Below are 19,749 nucleotides of genomic sequence, written 5' to 3' on the forward strand. Positions count from 1 at the left end.
TCTTTGCTCCTTCGGAGCATACATACTCCTATCTGTACTGATGCGTGCATGTACAGATTGCACTTAGGCATTTGGAAAACTCAACTTATTTAATAGGCTCAGTACCACATGAATAACATTAAACTGATTTAAGCACAACTTTGTGTCTGTTGAAGTTGGTTGTTGGAGTAGTATAAATGGAATGGTGACTGTCAGAACAGGGTGTTTATATTCAGTCAGGTTTTTATGTTAAACAGAAAAGCAGTAGCAGATAGTGCCTGACCTGACACCCAGGATTACTGCCAGCAACTCACAGGTACATTTTGTGGGAAAAAACAAATGTAGCATATGGGAGAACCTCATTGGCCACCTTAATGTCCAGGAATGTGTCCAGCATCACTGCCATCACTGTTGTGCATGTGCATGCGTGTGTGCGTGTGCGTGTGTGTGTGTGTGTGTGTGTGTGTGTGTGTGCAGTCTTTTGGAAAATCTCTACTCTTTGCAAAGTGGCTACACCAGCTTACATTCCCAAATTAATAAGGATTCCTCTTTTCCTGTATCCTCACCAGTTTTTGTTTTTATTTTGTTTCTTGATGATGGCCATTCTGACTGAGGTGAGACAGAATTTCTAAGTTTTAATTTGCATTTCACTGATAACTAGTGATGCCAAATACATTTTAAAGTGTGTTTAGCCATTTATATTTTATATTTTGAGAATTCTTTGTTTAGATCTGTGGCCCTATTTTTGAAAAAGTATCCTTTTAAAAATTTTTGTTATATATTCAAAATGTTAATCCTCTGTTGGATTAGTCTGGCAAATATTATCTTCCATTCTGTGAGCTGCTTCTTTACTTGAAAGCTCTCTTTGCTGTACAGAAGCATCTTAGTATTGTAAGGTACCATTTCTCAATCATTGGCCTTAATTCCTGATCATTCAGAATCTTATGTAGGAAGTCTGTATATAGCCTATATATTGTAGCATACTCCTTCCATTCTCTACCGCTAGTTTCAGAGTTTGGAACTTTAATGCAATTGGACTTTATTCTTTTGTAGGGTGAGGCATAAAATCCCAGTTTCATTCTGTTTACAAGCATTACATTTGACTAAATATATTAGTTGAAATGCTGTGTATTTTTGTCATATTATTAAAACCAAGTGGCTGTATAGTTGCAAGGATTTAAAACTAGGTCTTCTATTCTGTTCTGTTGACCAACATGCCCATTTTGTGCCAGGACCATGTTGGTTTTATCACTGTATAATTTGAAAGTGGGTGTGACAGCACCTGCAGCATTGTTACGTTTGCTTAGGATTATCCAGCTATTGTCCACATAGGCATATTGAAAAGACTGTGTCCTACTCCAAAGGTGATTGCCTATCTGTGTTCACGGCCATTCTGTTCACAATAGCTAGGAAATTACATTAACCCGAATGCTCACCAACTGATGGATGAATAATTAAAAATGTGGTATGCATACACGTTGAAATTTCTTCAACTCCAAAGAAAAATGAAATTTGTTAGTTAATGGGTGGAGCTGGAAAAATTATATTGAGTGAGGTGAACCAGTCACAGAAAGACAAACACAACTTATTCTCCCACATATGTAAATCCTAACTTTCTATGACCAATTTTGAGCACTCATAGACACCAGGAAACTAGGAGGAGGCCATTAGGAGACAGGTGTCTTTAGCAATGGGGGTGGGGGATAATGACAAGTAAGGAACATGGAAGCAGAAAAGGAGGATCTTGAGGTGGAAAGGCTTACACCGGGATGTAAAGAAAAGGGGGACTGTATTCAAGGGTTAACTAAAATGAAAAGGTATGAAAAGTCCATGTGGAAAGCTACAATAATATATATCATATAATATATATCTTCAGAAAGGCCCCAAAGTTTCTCCATTTCTCTTGATTGCTTACTGGAGTTAGATGACAAGGACCTATGGCTGAAGATGTCACAGAGCTTGCATACATGATGTAGAAAAATTAAGCTAGTACATAACTGAGGGCTTTATCATCATCTGCCACCTTTCATAGTATCAGAAGATGCAATAAAGGGAAGAAAAAGTACCAGTGCTCTTACTTAGCCATGACTCTTTCCATTCACTAGAACAATCTAGGGAAGTTATGCTTTCTTGGGCAACAGAGGCACTTCTGTCATAGACATAGGCAAATGCTCTCGTATTGGATGTGAGGACCCTTCCCCCAGGCAAGAATCCATGCATGTAATTGTGAACCTGGTTTAAAAAACTAGTGTCAAGAATGATCATAGGCCTTTGATTGGGGCAAGGGGACTAAAACGGCTGTTTAGTTCAATCCTCATAGCTTTAAACTGCCTTGCACATCTGTATTCGTAACCATAGACAACTGCTACTTTTAGCCTTCGTCAGGGCATCTGCACTTTCCCATGATCAGTGATGACTGCAGAAGCTCATGGATGCAAGGTGCTAAGAATGAGTGACACACGAGAGCTCAGCCTTAAACAAGCTATTTATACCACACCTTTATTTTCCCTGTTCATCAAATATAGACTTAAGACAGATGCAGACACCCACAGCCAAACAGTGGATGAAACTTGGAGACTCTCTTGGAAGAATAAGAGGAAGGATTACAGGCCGGAAGGGGATAGGAACTCCACAGGAAGATGAAGAAAATCAACTAACCTAACCTAGACCCTTGGGTTTTTCAAAAACTGAATCACCAACCAAAGAACATATGGTACGCGGCCCTAGGCCTCCACTCACATATGTAGTTCATGTGCACCTTGGTCTTCATGTGGGTCTCAAAAAACTGGAACGGAGGCTACCCCAAAAGCTGTTGCTTGGAATATGTTCTTTTAGCTGGGCTGGCTTGTCTGGCTTCAGTGGGAGATGATGTGTCTAGCCTCACAGAATTGATATGCCAGCATTGGGGAAAGGGGAAATGAGGGGGGAGGATTGTAAGAGGGCGTGACCAGGAGGGGAACAATAAGTTGGATGTAAAGCGATTAATAAAAAAAGCAATAAATAAGTAAAATATTTAATATACTATACCTTTTAAGGTTTAGGGAACACCCTAAACCTTTGTTCTAATGGATGGAAAGAGTCATGGCTAAGGTGGCTTAGAGGGGGATAGAATGGAAAGATGTAAGATCGGATGACATAGATAAAGGCTGCAAACTGTCATACTCTGGGAGAGATGCAGCCAGTGAAACAATGAGCTCACAGCAGCTTTGGGTGCCTGACTGGGTCTTTACAAGATCGGCCTTGTCAACAGGCACAGATGGAGAGGCTCAGGGGACTCTAGGCTTCCTTGCTCTACTATTTGCTACTGACAGATTCAGGGAGAGGGAATCACTATCTTCAGTTTTGTGCCCACTGATGTCTCCACCAGGTTCCAGTGGAGAGTGACAAGCCAGTGATCACTCGGATGGTCCTGGATCACAAAAGAAAACCAGAAGTCAAGAACCAAGGAGGGGGCCTGGTAGGGATTGTAGGGAAGATTGGTAGGGGATGGAAGGAAAATAAGAGAGGATCTCTCTCTCTCCTCTCTCTCTCTCTCTCTCTCTCTCTCTCTCTCTCTCGTCTCTCTCTCTCTCTCTGTGTGTGTGTGTGTGTGAGAGAGAGAGAGATCAGAATTGTCAAATAACAGAACCAACTGATAAAGAAATCATCATAACAAACATCATAACTTGCATAAAATGAGTTTATAGAAGGATGACTGTCTCAAGGAATTTAAAGCTTGATTTACTTACTAAATTAATTTTGTATGTAGTTTTCAGCTCATTCAGTTGCTCAGATATCTTTATTGATAACTCTTACACCCATCGTTCAGACACCTCCATTCATTTAGAACAATGCATCTTGAAAAAGTTCTGATCTGACAGGGTTCCCTTCGTTGTCACTTACAAAAGTCACAGTGCTTCAGCTTTGCCTCAGAAGAGGCATCGGATGGCCACTGGTGCCTCAGCTTACTGATGGCGGCGTGACAGATTGTATCTGCATGTTCTGTGATTCTCTGGCTTTAAACAGCTTTACAAATCTGAATGACCTGATGAAAATCGGAACTATCTAAACACTCAGCTGTTTGTCCATTGTATATCAGCATAATGGAATCAGGTGGCTTCTGTTAGGATGTGTTGAACGCAAACTAAATGCTTTCTGTCCTCAGTATATCGGATTTCTGAGACAGCGGAAAGGAAGACAATCTATGTAGAAAAAAACTCCAGAATTGTCAGATATGCCCACAAAATCTCCTAGGGTCACATTCCTGCAAAATTAATAATAACGACCTCCTTGCTTTTCTGTGGAAATAAAACCAAACTGTTATTGTAGATAAGAGAAAAAGAGCATTAATCCTTGTGAGACTTCTACCTAGCAAGGAGTACAGGTCGAGAGATTATGATCCAAGACCAGATAGCTGACTCTGAATCCTGGCTCTGCCTTTACAGGCACATCTTGTATGTGACAAGCTATTTGACCTGGCTGTGACCCCAGAATTTTTAAAATCTGAAATTGGTGATGAATATAAAACCTTTTACATATGCTGTCTTTGGATTACATGGAGTTAGCACAAAGTAATCCTGAGTGCCAGTTATAGCATACGTATAACTCAAGTATTGCCAATGTTACTATGACAAATGTCTGCTCTTTATGTTAATAGTCACAGCCAATCCTCAAGTGGCCAGTGAAATGTGTGTGTGTGTGTGTGTGTGTGTGTGTGTGTGTGTGTGTGTATTTCAATTGATGTGAATGAAAATAGATTTCAGTGGAGAAAAGACATTTTCAAATACACAGCAAATAAATGGTTGAGTCGGAATTCCTCAGGGTCTGTCTAATTCCAGACCAATTCTCATTCTAAGCAGCTAAGCAGCTAACGGATTGGAATGACTACTTCCTTCACTGGCTGCCCTAGGATTCTATAATAATATTCTGGCCAGACCTGGCCAGCTACCTCAGAGATCCTCTGCCTCTTGTCTGAGCTTGGGGAAGAATGGCTAGTGGACTCAACTAATGTGGCAGCACTGACTCTGCAGGGAAGCTGAGCACAGATGGGATGATCAGAGGGCCCTGGCCCAACACGTTTCTCTTCTGTATCATCAGAGAGGCGCCCTGCAGCGGTTTCCCATCAGCCTGTACAGTTTCCTTTCTTTAGCCCGTTCAAAACATTTTAATTTTTTCATAGCACATTGAATATTTCATTGTTTCTTGTACATGAGAGGAGAATGGTCTGTTCTGAAAAAATATGGAGCCACAGAAAAGTTCCATCCCAGAGTAGTGTTCACAGCCTGCGCTGCCAACTTCAAAAATAAATGGTTCTGATATCTTCAGAAACCAGATTTTCATATTTGTTCTCTGAAGAGCAGAGGGTTTTTTTTCCTTTTTTAATAAAGCTCTAGTTGTGATAAATGGCTGGCTTAAAAACAGCAGGCAGAGGCTTGGCTTGCACCGTGGCCTAGGAGCCATTGGTGCATCATTTGCTGGATAAACAGGTGCTCCAGTGAGGTCTTTTGAGAGGCTCAGCTCCCTTTTGCTGTGGGTGATGTCATTTCCCATTATCAGGTTTGATTTCACTGAAGAGGATTTGCCTGTAGTCCAGACTTACAGACTCTGGCCCACATATTCTTCATCTACAGCACACCTTTATGGTCTGAGCTTCAATTTTGCATACTTATCTATAAGGAAGCTTAGGACTAAAGAAAAATTTCTGGTTTCATTTCTTATAAACAGTGACTAAATATGGATTAACATTGCTATTACAGAGAAACATGTATGCTTAACAGCAAAACAATTTCTTGCTGTAGTGGCTAGAGCTACTGGATATTATCAAGAGCAAGGAAGAGTTAGAGTTAGGAGAAGCTAAATGAATTGCACACAAAATGTTGTGGACATCATCATCTTATTTCTCTCCGAGGCCATTATCCATTAGACATCAAAATCTATTTCTATGCTACAGCTGATTAAGGCCAGGTGCTAAGCCATTAGTTATGCAATCATTGGCTGGACAGCTCTTTGAATTCTTCTGAACCATAGGTGAAATACTTGGAAGCATCCCTTCATGTGGAGAGTTGGGAGTGTTTCCACACACTGAGAATTGACTATGGAAAGGGAGCCATATTGCATAATTATAGATGCCTCTCAATAGGCTGTCATATAGACAGTAAGCAAAGGAAGTCTAAGAGCTGTGTCTTTTCTGCAATGGATACAGTTGAAAGTATGCTGAGACTTCTTCCAACCTAAAGTATTTGATGGACAAAGTCAAGGTCCACTACATTCCCCTCTACCCCTAACGCTACAGACTAATTGTTTAGAGCCTAAGAGTGCCTAGGGGAGTAAAACTTCCTTTGAAGTACAAAGTGATGAAAAGGCCTTCATCACTTAAAAAGCCAAGTGATGTGCTAGACTTTTCCTTTTGCCTTTCTTGAGGTGCTTTTTACCTTTTCCATTTGTGCTGTGTCTTGGAAGACTGTATCAATGGCCTTTCATGTTGTCTGGCTTTTAATTATTTTCAATCAACAAGTAGCAGTAGCAAGAGACAGGGCAAGGCAGGAGACAAGTGAGATTGAAATATTGATCTCCTGGGTCTTTCCCCCTGGGGTCACTACAGACAGGCTGCATCTTTGAAACACATTCCTATCTACTCCATCACAAAGAAATAGAGATTATCCTTGGAAAGGACACTTAGTGATCAAAGAGAGGAAGGCAGGGTTATGTGTGGCTGGAGTTTGGGATAGCCACACCACAGAGCAGAGATCACACATGATAACATGTTCTCACTATCCTGTGGGAGGAAGATAAGTACATTCCTGGTGCATGGAGGAAGTTAGTAGAAGGAAGGGCTGAATGGGTATGAAAACATGGAAAAAACTGACTGAAAAACATAAAAATTAAAGTAATGTTTGAAAACTGTTTGGAGTCAGAGAAAATGGACTTGTGGCATTAGTGACATGGGTAGCACTCACACATCTGTAGAAGAGAGCAGAAAGGGCAATCAGTTGGGAGATGTATAAAATTCAATTTACCAAGCATGGACTTGTGGTGGCATTAGGGTCGTGGATGGCACTGACAGTTCTGTAGAATGCAATCAACTGGAGGTGTATAAATTTCAGTTCACCAGGAACAGTGATAGAAAAGAACATGGATGATTTGAAGAGTTTGGCAGAAGGGCTAAGAAACATTCTCCAGAGTCGCTGAAATAGAAGACGGTGTAGAAGAAACAAATAAATGAAGACCATGGAATGATGTGGAAAGAAAGAGATCAGGGGCATGGGAGGGGCACGTAGCTATAATGGGAGAAGGCATGGGCATGGAAGGGAGATGAAGTTTTCGGTAATGTGCACATTGAAACAGAGCATGGGTCATTTGAGTTCAAAGATCAAGAAATGGAAAGTGTAATTTAGGCAGAATAATAAGACAGTCCAGGGCAACCAAGGTTTTTGTCTTTAGCAGCTTAGGGCAGATAAGTGGCAGATGGTGACTAAGGGGTAGAAGGAAGAGGACCATGGCTCCTAAGCATATGTTTTGTGCAGAGGAGGGAAATATGGGTGAAACACTACTGGGGGAGGGAAGAATGCCCATGTTACCTACTGGCTGGAAAGAATGTGGGGAATGAGCAGCAGCTGCTAGATAAAGCTGTCTGGGAAGCAGCACTCTGAAAGTGTCAGATTCCAGCAGAAACAAAGTCAAGAAAGAGAAAGAAAAATAAAAGAATCTGTTATGAATCTGAGGTGCAAAAAATGGGGACTAGGATGGTGACAATTAGAAAGAAGTTGTGCTAAAACGATTTGACCAGAGCAGCATGCATTTTAGCCAACAAGCCTCTTTAGACTCACAAGCCATTGTGACTTTGGACAGCTTAAGTGCACTCCACATGAGTCAGTTATGATACCAAGCTGGTGCTGAAGAGGACTGAAGAGTGATGAAAGGTGCCCAGCTCTCTCTGGGAGATGTTAGATGAGAAATTGACTTTTGACCCAATCTGAATCAGGTAAGCAAATAGTCACAGGGATTAATCAACTACTTAATTGGGTATCGTTATTGGATATAGTATTAAGTTGTATCGGATAAAGACGTTTTCATATAAGTATAATGTGTAGGCGGAACACCTTCTGCCTTTTGTTTCTTGTTCTCCTGGGCATGTTTCCTTTGATGAATACTTTTATTTCATATATGCATACCTAGCTTTATTTATTTATATAAAATGTAAGAAGGACAAATGAGCTAGAGCATACAATATTATTTATCTTTCTGAGATTGACTTACTTCACTTAAAGTGATTGTCTCCACTTGTGTCAATTTTCTCGAAAGTGACATAAGTTCACTTTTTATGGCTGACGAAATTCCATTGTATATCTATGAAACATTTTCTTTATCCATTCCTCTCTCTGTGGACACCTAGGCTGTTCTGTAACATAGTTGCAGTGAATATCACTATAGTAAACACTGATGTGCAAGTATCTAGCAGTACATGGACTTGGGTAAATACCCAGTAGTGGTGTAGCTGTGTCATACAGAAGTCTATATTTTAGCTTGGTGTTGGATCTCTATACTGATTTCCACAGTGGCTAGACCTATATACAAGTATCTCTGATGAACATACATGTAAAAACTCTCAGTAAAATCCATGCAAACCAAATTCATGACCACATCAAAAACTGTTCGCTGTAATCAAGTTGGCTTTATTCCCAACACACAGAGGTGATTCAAGATATGCAAATCAATGATTGTATTAATAAATAGATGTAAAAGCAAAAGTGATCTGATAATCTCAATAGATACAAAAAAATGTCTGTGACAAAAATTCAGCATTCCTTCATGATAAAAGCCCTGGACAGACTAAGAATAGAAGGAGCATATCTCAATATAATAAAGCTTTTAGCCAATGCTATACTAAATACAGAAAAAAATAATTCTACTAAACTCAAGAACAAAACAAGAGTGCCCAGTTTCTCCACTCGTAATCAATATAGAGCTGGAAGTTCTAGCTAGAGCAAACAGACTGGAGAAGGAAATCAATGGGAAAAATAGGGAGGAAAAGTCAAAGTGTCTTTATTTTCAGATAACATGATACTACACACAAGAGACCTTATAGATCCTACCAGAAAACTCTTAAAGCTAATAAAAACTTTCAGCAAAGAGATAGGATGCAGGATCTATCTACAGAAATCAGTAATCTTTCTTAAATACCAATAATGAACATACTGAGAAAAATGCAAAAACAACCCCATTAATAAAAAGAAGCAACAGAGCTGTAACCTAACCAAGGAAGAAGTGAAAGATATTTTATAGTAAATATTTTAAAACACTGAAAAAGGAAATTAAAGATGGTACTAGCTTTCAGGAAGATCTCTCACACTGAAGGAAGAATGAGTAGTGTGAAAGCGCTCTGCTACCAAAAGCAGCACATGAATTCAGTGTAATTGTCCTGAAATTTGTTTGCCACACTTCAGAACAGAAAAAAATTAAATCCATTTGAATTTAATAAAAGATCCTCAATATAACCAAAGCAAAACCTAGCAAAGGAAATAATTCTGGATATATTATCACACACAAAGTTATATTGCAGGTTATTTTACAATTTCAAGTTACATTACAGGGCCATAGTAACAAAAACAGCACAGTACACACACACACACACACACACACACACACACACACACACGAGAGAGAGAGAGAGACAGAGACAGAGACAGAGAGAGAGAATTGGAATAGAAGATGGTCTGGGTATAAAATAACACAACTATAGCCTTTGGATAAAGTTATCAAAAACATACATACCTTGGAAAGAAGATGGATTGTTTAACACATGTTGTTAGGAAAATACAATAGTCATGTGTGGAACTGTCCCCAACTCTTACCCGGCATAATATTCAACTCCAAATAGATCAAAGATATTACTGTAAGATCTAAAACTCTGAAAGTCTTATCAGAAAAAGGAAACACTTGACGATATAGGAATAAGCAAAGCTTTTCTGAATAGGACTCTGGGCACCCAAGAAATCACCAGAATTGAGAAAATGGAATTATACGAGATTTGAAAGCTCCCACGCAGCAAATGAAGCAGTGACTGCAGCGCAGAGGCAGGCTGAAGAGTGGTAGAAATGCTTTGCCAGCTGTATCTGACAGAAGGTTAATATCCAAGTATGAAGGAACTCAAACAACTGAGCAAGAAAAAAAAAGCAAGCATCCCAATAAATAGGGAAAACAAAGAAATGAACAGTTAGTTCTCAAAAGCTGAAATAAAAATTGTCAATAATCAGAAAAAAATTCAATCTCATACCCATTGGAGAAACACAAAGAGAAAACACTGAGATTGTATCTCACAGTAGCTAAGAACAAATGCTAGATGTGGACCAAGGGACCACACCCACTGCTGGTGAGAAAGCTTTTAATTCTTAGCACAGTGTGTGTGGGTTTGTTTGTTTGCTTTTTTGTTTTAAATAAGCTTTTAGTCACAGCATATCTTTACCCTACTAAAATTCCCGGTAAAATCTACAACTTTTACGTCAGCCACAGAAAATTTAAAAACAAGAAGGTTCTAAGGAATCAATTTACATCATTTTAAAACAACAAAAACCAAGTCCATTTCCTATTAATGCCACTAATGTTTTTATAATAAAAATGAATTTTCAGGGCTAGGAATAAGCTCCAACTATGAGTAGAGGCTTAGCATGCATGAAGTTGGGGTTCAATCCACAAAGATTTGCTTCAATAAAAATACCATTAATTCTTGAAGGACTATCCTCACTGGGTTTCCAGATTCTAGACTTTCTCTTCTCTTCTTTATAACCTTGTAAATTACAAATGACCAATAAATATTTAAATTGTCTTATCTGATTCAGATCATTCTGAAAGGTCTCTTTTGTCTTTGTTTATATTTTTTCTTTTTGAGCATCTTCCTCCTGCTTAATTTGAATTGATCTGTTTTTGAACTGTTTGTAATGTCTGCTCAAGCCCCTTATTGATCAGTAAGCACAATGATATGTTTAATACATGTTTATTTTCGTATCTCTGTGTGAATTAGTTTATTTTTGAAAATTATTTTCGACAAAATATTTTCTAAACGAACAACAAAAATTAGTGAGAAGAGTAGAGTTGCTTTAAATTTTTGTGAATTATTTTTGTGTCTGTTATAAGACAGCTGTCTCTCGTATTGGACGTTGCAGACAATCTTCTGTGATATGTAGCCTTAAGTGGAGTATATGTAGAAAATCTGGCCTCACACATAAGTATTCAGAACAAAGAAGAATACTTTAATAGCCTGTTGTCATAATTGTCAATATCTTTCTTTGATAAGTGAATCAAATTTGGCCAAGTTTTAGGTTTTTGAAGGTTAGCCTCAACATGCATCTGAAACCACTTTGATAGACTTTTATATTCTTTACTGGTTTATTCCCATCTTTAAAAATGATCTCTTGACCCTGAGTTGGACACAAGAAAAGAAACAAAACAAAACAAAACCTTGGTCCAAGCAGTTTCCAAACATTGACAAATTTCATTACATTGTATCAAACATTGTTACTTTTACCACCAATCTCACACTTAAAGCCTCAGATATTAGGAAATTATTGAAGTTACAGGTGCTTAAGGCTTCCAAAACTCCAACTCTTATCTTAGAGTTTGAATGGTGTTATTGACAACCAATCTAGTGAGTTCCTTTTCTCAAAGCAGCAGGCTTGTTCACTAACTCTTAGGGAATAGTTGCCAGATCCTCAGGCCTGAATCACATTTGTTTGATCATCAGTCATCCCTTTAAGAAACATGGCTCTTCACAATCAGATAGATAATCCTATTTGCAACATAAATTTGCATAAGGACCTGTCTTTAGAGATAAGCAGACATGTGTTGCTTGGCTTAACCATTTGTGGTGTGAATTCTCCTGAAGTGGTATCAGCAAATGCCTCTTCATCCCAGACTGGGCTCTGAGATAGCCTGGGTCTTGTTCTGTGATTCAATGAGGTTTCACAATCTACTTCAGGAGAATGGATGAAGGGTTGCCAACAGAAGCAAGGGAGAGTGAGTAACTATGCCACTGACAGGTCCACATAGTTCACAACTCCCCCAAGACTTCATCCCTGGAAGCCCCTGGCCATCTTGCATGTAGGTTCATCATCATCTGTTCCTACCCTAGGGACTGCTTCCTGCTTGTATTACCTTGGGGAGGGACGTACTGAGTTTCATGACTTTCTGAGATCCCTGAGTCTGCGTTTCCTAAGTCTGAGTTTCCTAAGCTTCCTGAATCTTCTGAGGCTCTCTCCCTCCTCTCCAGGACACAGAAGAAACAACCTCTGCATGCTCTGCTTCTCATTTTGTCACATGGACATTGAAGATGAACACTCAAGGACTGAGACTTTAAATTAATTATCTTTACTGCTTCACCAAGGACACTCACAAGCGAAACTGGCATTTCCTTTACTGTGAGTGGGTGGCAGTGAGAGTCCAACGACTGCTTTGATGCTACTGCTTTGGATCATTTTAAGATGCCAAGAAATTTTATCCAGTATCACTTTTGCATCATCAGTATAAATGCCGGGAAGGTGGAAGGGACTTAGTGCTTTAATGTTATTACGGAAATAGTTTTGCATCTGCGGACCCCTGAAAGAGGCTCAGAAACCCACAGAGAAATAACTGTGTTCTAAGGACCATGGCCTTTCAATATTCTTTTTCCTCTTGACTATTAGAGGAACATATACCTGTGGAGAGACATCTGTTGCTGTGCTGGCCACTCTCATCTTCCTTTCTCTGGTGCCTGGCAGAGAGTGTGTCATCAACGAAGGTTTACTTAGAGGAGGCTCAGCATCAAAGAAGGTTTATCCAAGATGGTATTAAAAAGGAAAGATGACATTAAAGTAGGCTCTTAAGGGAGAAAACTTGACAGGTGGAATTTGCAAAGAAGATCAATGTGGGTAGAAGGGAGCACATTCAAGCCTTTTTGCCATTTGAGTTGATTGGCTGTATAAAGATGTCCATTTTCCCACCTGACATGCAAAATTAGTACTTATGAAATACAGTTAGATGAGAGAGATATTTGAAAATCACCAGCATTAGGGGAATCATGCTACTGGGTGCTATCCTACAGAAAGAATATGGAGTGAGGGACAATGGGGGAGGGAATGGTAGGCTTTCCAGAAGCTTCTCTTTAAAAACAGAAATAATACTAGCAAAGAAATCTTGGGGGAAAAGTGTCAGAAAATGGGGATGTGTTTAGAACACAATAGGGTCCTGGAAGGAAACAAAGAAAGGAAGAAAGAAAGAAAGAAAGAAAGAAAGAAAGAAAGAAAGAAAGAAAGGAAGAAAGAAAGAAGAAAGAGGAAGGAAAAGGAGGAAGGAAGAAAGAAAGACAGGGAGGGGGAAGGAGAGAGGGAGGGAAAGGAAAGGAAAGGAAAGAAGGAAGAAAGAAAAGAGGCTAAGGGAGGAGAAAGTGTTGCAGGGAATGAGCCTTAAGAAGATCATTTTGGAAGAGTGCCCATTAAAATTGGTAAAGAGGAAGTGGTTGCCATCCTTGGTTTGAGTGATGAAGGCAGGAACCATGCTGTATGGGGACTATGTTCTGGGATATAAGGACAGGGAAAGATTAATAATGATTCTTAACTTGTAAATAGAAGGTACGAGTTAAAAAATATATTTATAGAATTATTGTAATATAACACATCTGCACATACCTCTAACCCCTACGTAAGGAAGAATGGAAATGGAGGCATCAATGAGAAGAGAGTTGCCAAGAATGGCCCCTCAGAAGGAGGAAGAATAGTCATGAAAAGCAGTTACACTCAAGCTGAAGAAACAAAACCTTCTCTCTAAAACTGTGGCTAAGCACGGAGACAGATAGTTTAGCTCACATCTGTGGAATGAGAAAGCTGACGTTTTTATACCTTTGCATGTATTCGCTGTATAAATAGGAATTAAATTGTCTTTTATTTTCCCAGGAAGTTTGCTTAAAGGTAGTCAATGTCCCATCCTGGATTTTTCAGCAAATAGCCTATGGCAAGGTTTACGTGTAGCAATTTCTGGAGTTTGCATGTTTGCAGGAAGCAATGTGACATAATTCCATGGAAGCGGGAGACACTAAGGAAGGAGAGGAGATGGCAAAGGAGCAAGAGCAGAAACGGGGTGAGGTATTGCTGTGCTGGCTTTGTTGTGTGACCTCCAACGTCCATCTGCAGAGGACCTGGAAGTACTGTAGAACCCTCTGGTGGGAAGAATGAAGAAACAGGAATTTTCTATATCACGCCTACTTCCACTGTTTTGCCTCAGAGAGCGCCAATTACCCCGTGTTGATTATTTTGTAATGTTCCAGTGGCCAGTAAGTTCCCAGGATAGCCCTAAAGTGGAAGTGAACATTGCGGCCATGTGAAAACAATGGTGAATCAAAGGGCAGATAATTTGCATCAGTCACTCACAGGACACATAGAAAGATCAGAGTCAAGGAAAGCCCGCAGGTTCTGGCATGATGTGTGACAGGTGTCAGCCATAGGAGGTTGACTTGAAAATGATAAAAAGAATTCAAATATCAAATGTCCATTTTAAGAACAAGTAAAATTTTTGAGTGGCATACACAGCTCATTGGATTCCAGATATTTATTGTGGCAATCATTTCCAGGACTGTTATTTTCTCCAGCAGTATTAGTGACCTCAGAGTAAGACAGTTTTCTTGGATAGCACTAGTAGAAGGCGAAGGGAAGCAAGTAAGATTGCAGTTAAGAAAAGAATGAATGTAACCAACAAAGGACTTTGGAATGAGAAAGGGATAATTAAGTAGAGGTCTTAGTAGGTCTGAAATCTAGTTCCCTAAGAATGAATGGGAAGGAATCCTGCAGGACAAAAAATGGAGCTCATAAATGGAAGATACTAAGTTGAGAGAAAACACTTGGTAATAAGAATAATCATTCTTGGTCTGTGAGTGTGAGTTCATGAAGTAGAATCATTATAAAATTCTCATTTGACTTATATGTCAAAGGGGCTGATACCATTGAGTCAATAGAATTACACAGGGTGATGCTGAGAGATGAGGAAAACAAGTGAAATGAGAAGCCATGGCTGTCAGTGGATGTAGGATGAAGGGAGTGGTAGGTTGGTAGGCTTTGGGATGTCATTCAGCATTTCTACTGCCTGAAAGCATCATAAAGCAGCAGCATGCCAAGCCCAGGACCAGATGCTGGAAAGACTAGAAATGAGGAAGCCTTCACAGTCAAGCAGACAAATAATCAAAAGAACATACACTGTAGACAGGCATAGGATGCTATGTGCACTATGCTAGGAACTCATGATAGCTGATGCTGGAGCAGAAACTTGACCACTAATTAGACATCTAAAGGTGTAGGAGGAAGACATGGGGATTCAAAGTAAAGGGAGGAGGTAGTCAGGCTCTGAGTTGCAGAGAAAAGCAGCTCAGAAACATTGATGAACTCGTCTATTTTAACATCTTTTAAAATGTATTTATTATGTGCTTGAGTGTTATTCAGAAATTCTTCCAAGTTATTATATTTTTGTTGCAATGTACAAATTTATATGCGAATATATAATTTAATTATAAGAGTAATTCACACCTCCAGTCTGTTTACTTTCTTGGCATGCACATCCCTCAGCTCTTGGGAGCTCTGCAGAATTATGGAAATCAGTCAGTACAGAATCACCCATCTTGCCTTGAACTCTAGTGGTGCAAGAGAGCAGAGGTCTCCTCCAGACCAGCACGGGGCATTCATCACCAGGGTCAGTGGTGTCTTCGTGCCCCCTCCTAGCGCTGAAGCCCAGAAAAAAGAAAGCTATAAATGAAAGTCTGGATCCTCTTTGGACCAGCTTGTTTAGAGGCCGCATGCTACTGTTCCCCTTTCTTTTACTACTTTTGGAGGAAATTTAACTTATTTTATTTTTATTGCCTTGTATGCACTATCACTTTTTAGAGAAGCAAAGGAGGGAATAAACTCACAAGCTATAATTAGCAGTCCTTTCAAAATGGTTCTATGATGTTCAGATGGCAGTTACAGACTTTCCCTGCTAAGCAGTGGACAAGGCCTTCCATCCAATTGGAAAACAGCCCGTGGTGATTGATAGCCTATGAGCCACTAGTAGCTAGGTGCTAAGCTGATTACTGGCTGTGTGAGTAATGTGGGAACTAGCTGTAGTTAGATTATTTTTTTCTCACAGTAGCTCAGTTTCTTCACCTGGGTACCGATCTAATGGGGAAGATTTTGAGAGCCCAAAGTTACAAATCGTTAGCCAGCAATGTGGCTATAAACAGCCCTGGCTATCCTGGAGTCTGCATTAGACTGTACGTGGACCTTCCAGAGCATCCCATGACTGTGGTTTACTGATCCTGTTTGCTTTTGCTCAGCTGTTTGTGTGGTACTGAAATGCCTCTAACATGAGCTCCCAAACCCTCACACTATTCTCAAACTAACTATAAGAATTAAACTTTTAGTAAACTTTTCTAAGTTTAAGGGAATCCCTGACAATAACTTCCTATAACAAGGAAGAAAATTCCAGAGCTATTCATACATTGTCTCACCCATCATAAGTCAGTGAATTGAAAATAAGAAGCATTTTTTCTGATATTTCCTCAGGATTGAATCTCTCATCACAGAGAGGTAGAGAAAAATGAAGTTATTCAAAGGAATGTTTCCAAGGGATGTAAGTTCCAAATAGTTCAGTAATGTTTCACTTCAAAGCAGACATTTACATTCCTTGCACCGGACTCCTCCACTTCTGAAAGAGAGTTTGAAGCACATTAGTGATTTTCAACATATGACCATGAAACTGCACAGGTCACCAACACTTGCTAATTCAACGTCAGAGGCTTCCGAGATGGCCCGAACACTGTGGTAGGGAAGACAGGTGGACGCAAAAGCTCTGTATTTTATGGTTTTGTTCATGCAAAATTCTATAGAAGGCAAAATTACAGAGTCAAAATAGACATGAGACATATGTCCTGGGGCTATAGATGGGGATAAAGAAAAAGGATAAGTTGCAAATGGATGTGGGTGCCTGAGATTATGCAATTAATGTAATGCAATTATGTAAGTTGGATATGCAGCATATGACAACTGTCTGTCGGTGACCAAAACTCACTGATCTGCAGCCCTCAGATGAGTGGATTTACCACGTAGCACTTACTCCTTTCCTAATAATGTGTAAATTTCATGTATTTTCAAACTTCATCAGGATCTGAATTCTTGACAGGTCCTCTCAGTAGATGTTTTATTAACTAAACTTTGGGAACTACTGAGTTTAATAATTAATTCCCCCCTTACAAATTTAGGATTCCATGAAACTCAATTTGGGTCACTGCAGTGAAGTATTTGAAATGTCAGAGATGGAGCATCAAGTGTATTTTTAGCTCTTATGAAGACTATGAAATATTGCTTAAAAACTCTAGAAGTTAAAAATAAAAAAGCTTGGCAAACCTCTATATAGAGAACAGATTTAGGAGAATTGTAGAAGTATTTAGTGTGTAAACTGGAGGTATATCCCAGTACAGTTCAGTTATAAAAAAGAAAAATAAAAAACAAAACAAAGCCCTGGTGGGTTCACTGTCCAAAATCAGAAGAATCCAGGGTTCAAGAGCAGAGATGAGCTAGGCACAGACCAAGCTTTTGCTGTGTTTTGTTTCTTTCTTCCGTGCCTATGACTGTTGTCATTCTGATTAATCTGAGCCTTAAATAAGTTTAGTAAGCAAATAAGTGCTTTTCCAAACCCCCCAGGCTATCGTATTGTTTTTTTTTTGTTGTTTTTTTTTTATTTTTATTTTTTTTATTAACTTGAGTATTTCTTATATACATTTCAAGTGTTATTCCCTTTCCCAGTTTCCGGGCAAATATCCCCCTCCCCCCTCACCTTCCTTATGGGTGTTCCCCTCCCAACCCTCCCCCCATTGCCGCCCTCCCCCCATAGTCTAGTTCACTGGGGGTTCAGTCTTAGCAGGACCCAGGGCTTCCCCTTCCACTGGTGCTCTTACTAGGATATTCATTGCTACCTATGAGGTCAGAGTCCAGGGTCAGTCCATGTATAGTCTTTAGGTAGTGGCTTAGTCCCTGGAAGCTCTGGTGGCTTGACATTGTTGTACTTTTGGGGTCTCCAGCCCCTTTAAGCTCTTCCAGTTCTTTCTCTGATTCCTTCAACGGGGGACCTATTCTCAGTTCAGTGGTTTGCTGCTGGCATTCGCCTCTGTATTTGCTGTATTCTGGCTGTGTCTCTCAGGAGCGATCTACATCCGGCTCCTGTCGGTCTGCACTTCTTTGCATCATCCATCTTATCTAATTGGGTGGCTGTATATGTATGGGCCACATGTGGGGCAGGCTCTGAATGGGTGTTACTTCAGTCTCTGTTTTAATCTTTGCCTCTCCCTTCCCTGCCAAGGGTATTCTTTTTCCTCATTTAAAGAAGGAGTGAAGCATTCACATTTTGATCATCCGTCTTGAGTTTCGTTTGTTCTAGGGATCTAGGGTAATTCAAGCATTTGGACTAATAGCCACTTATCAATGAGTGCATACCATGTATGTCTTTCTGTGATTGGGTTAGCTCACTCAGGATGATATTTTCCAGTTCCAACCATTTGCCTACGAATTTCATAAACTCGTTGTTTTTGATAGCTGAGTAATATTCCATTGTGTAGATGTACCACATTTTCTGTATCCATTCCTCTGTTGAAGGGCATCTGGGTTCTTTCCAGTTTCTGGCTATTATAAATAAGGCTGCGATGAACATAGTGGAGCACGTGTCTCTTTTGTATGTTGAGGAATCTTTTGGGTATATGCCCAAGAGAGGTATAGCTGGATCCTCGGGCAGTTCAATGTCCAATTTTCTGAGGAACCTCCAGACTGATTTCCAGAATGGTTTTACCAGTCTGCAATCCCACCAACAATGGAGGAGTGTTCCTCTTTCTCCACATCCTCGCCAGCATCTGCTGTCACCTGAGATTTTGATCTTAGCCATTCTCACTGGTGTGAGGTGAAATCTCAGGGTTGTTTTGATTTGCATTTCCCTTATGACTAAGGATGTTGAACATTTCTTTAGGTGTTTCTCAGCCATTCGGCATTCCTCAGCTGTGAATTCTTTGTTTAGCTCTGAACCCCATTTTTAATAGGGTTATTTGTTTCCCTGCAGTCTAACTTCTTGAGTTCTTTATATATTTTGGAGATAAGGCCTCTATCTGTTGTAGGATTTGTAAAGATCTTTTCCCAATCTGTTGGTTGCCGTTTTGTCCTAACCACAGTGTCCTTTGCCTTACAGAACCTTTGCAGTTTTATGAGATCCCATTTGTCGATTCTTGATCTTAGAGCATAAGCCATTGGTGTTTTGTTCAGGAAATTTTTTCCAGTGCCCATGTGTTCCAGATGCTTCCCTAGTTTTTCTTCTATTAGTTTGAGTGTGTCTGGTTTGATATGGAGGTCCTTGATCCACTTGGACTTAAGCTTTGTACAGGGTGATAAGGATGGATCGATCTGCTTTCTTCTACATGTTGCCCTCCACTTGAACCAGCACCATTTGCTGAAAATGCTATCTTTTTTCCATTGGATGGTTTTGGCTCCTTTGTCAAAAATCAAGTGACCATAGGTGTGTGGGTTCATTTCTGGGTCCTCAATTCTATTCCATTGGTCTATCTGTCTGTCTCTGTACCAATACCATGCAGTTTTTATCACTATTGCTCTGTAATACTGCTTGAGTTCAGGGATAGTGATTCCCCCTGAAGTCCTTTTATTGTTGAGGATAGCTTTAGCTATCCTGGGTTTTTTGTTATTCCAGATGAATTTGCAAATTTTTCTGTCTAACTCTTTGAAGAATTGGATTGGTATTTTGATGGGG

Source organism: Rattus norvegicus, chromosome 1 (genome assembly GCF_021556685.1).
Source record: "Rattus norvegicus strain SHRSP/BbbUtx chromosome 1, alternate assembly SHRSP_T2T, whole genome shotgun sequence".
In the NCBI taxonomy this organism is placed as follows: Eukaryota; Metazoa; Chordata; class Mammalia; order Rodentia; family Muridae; genus Rattus; species Rattus norvegicus.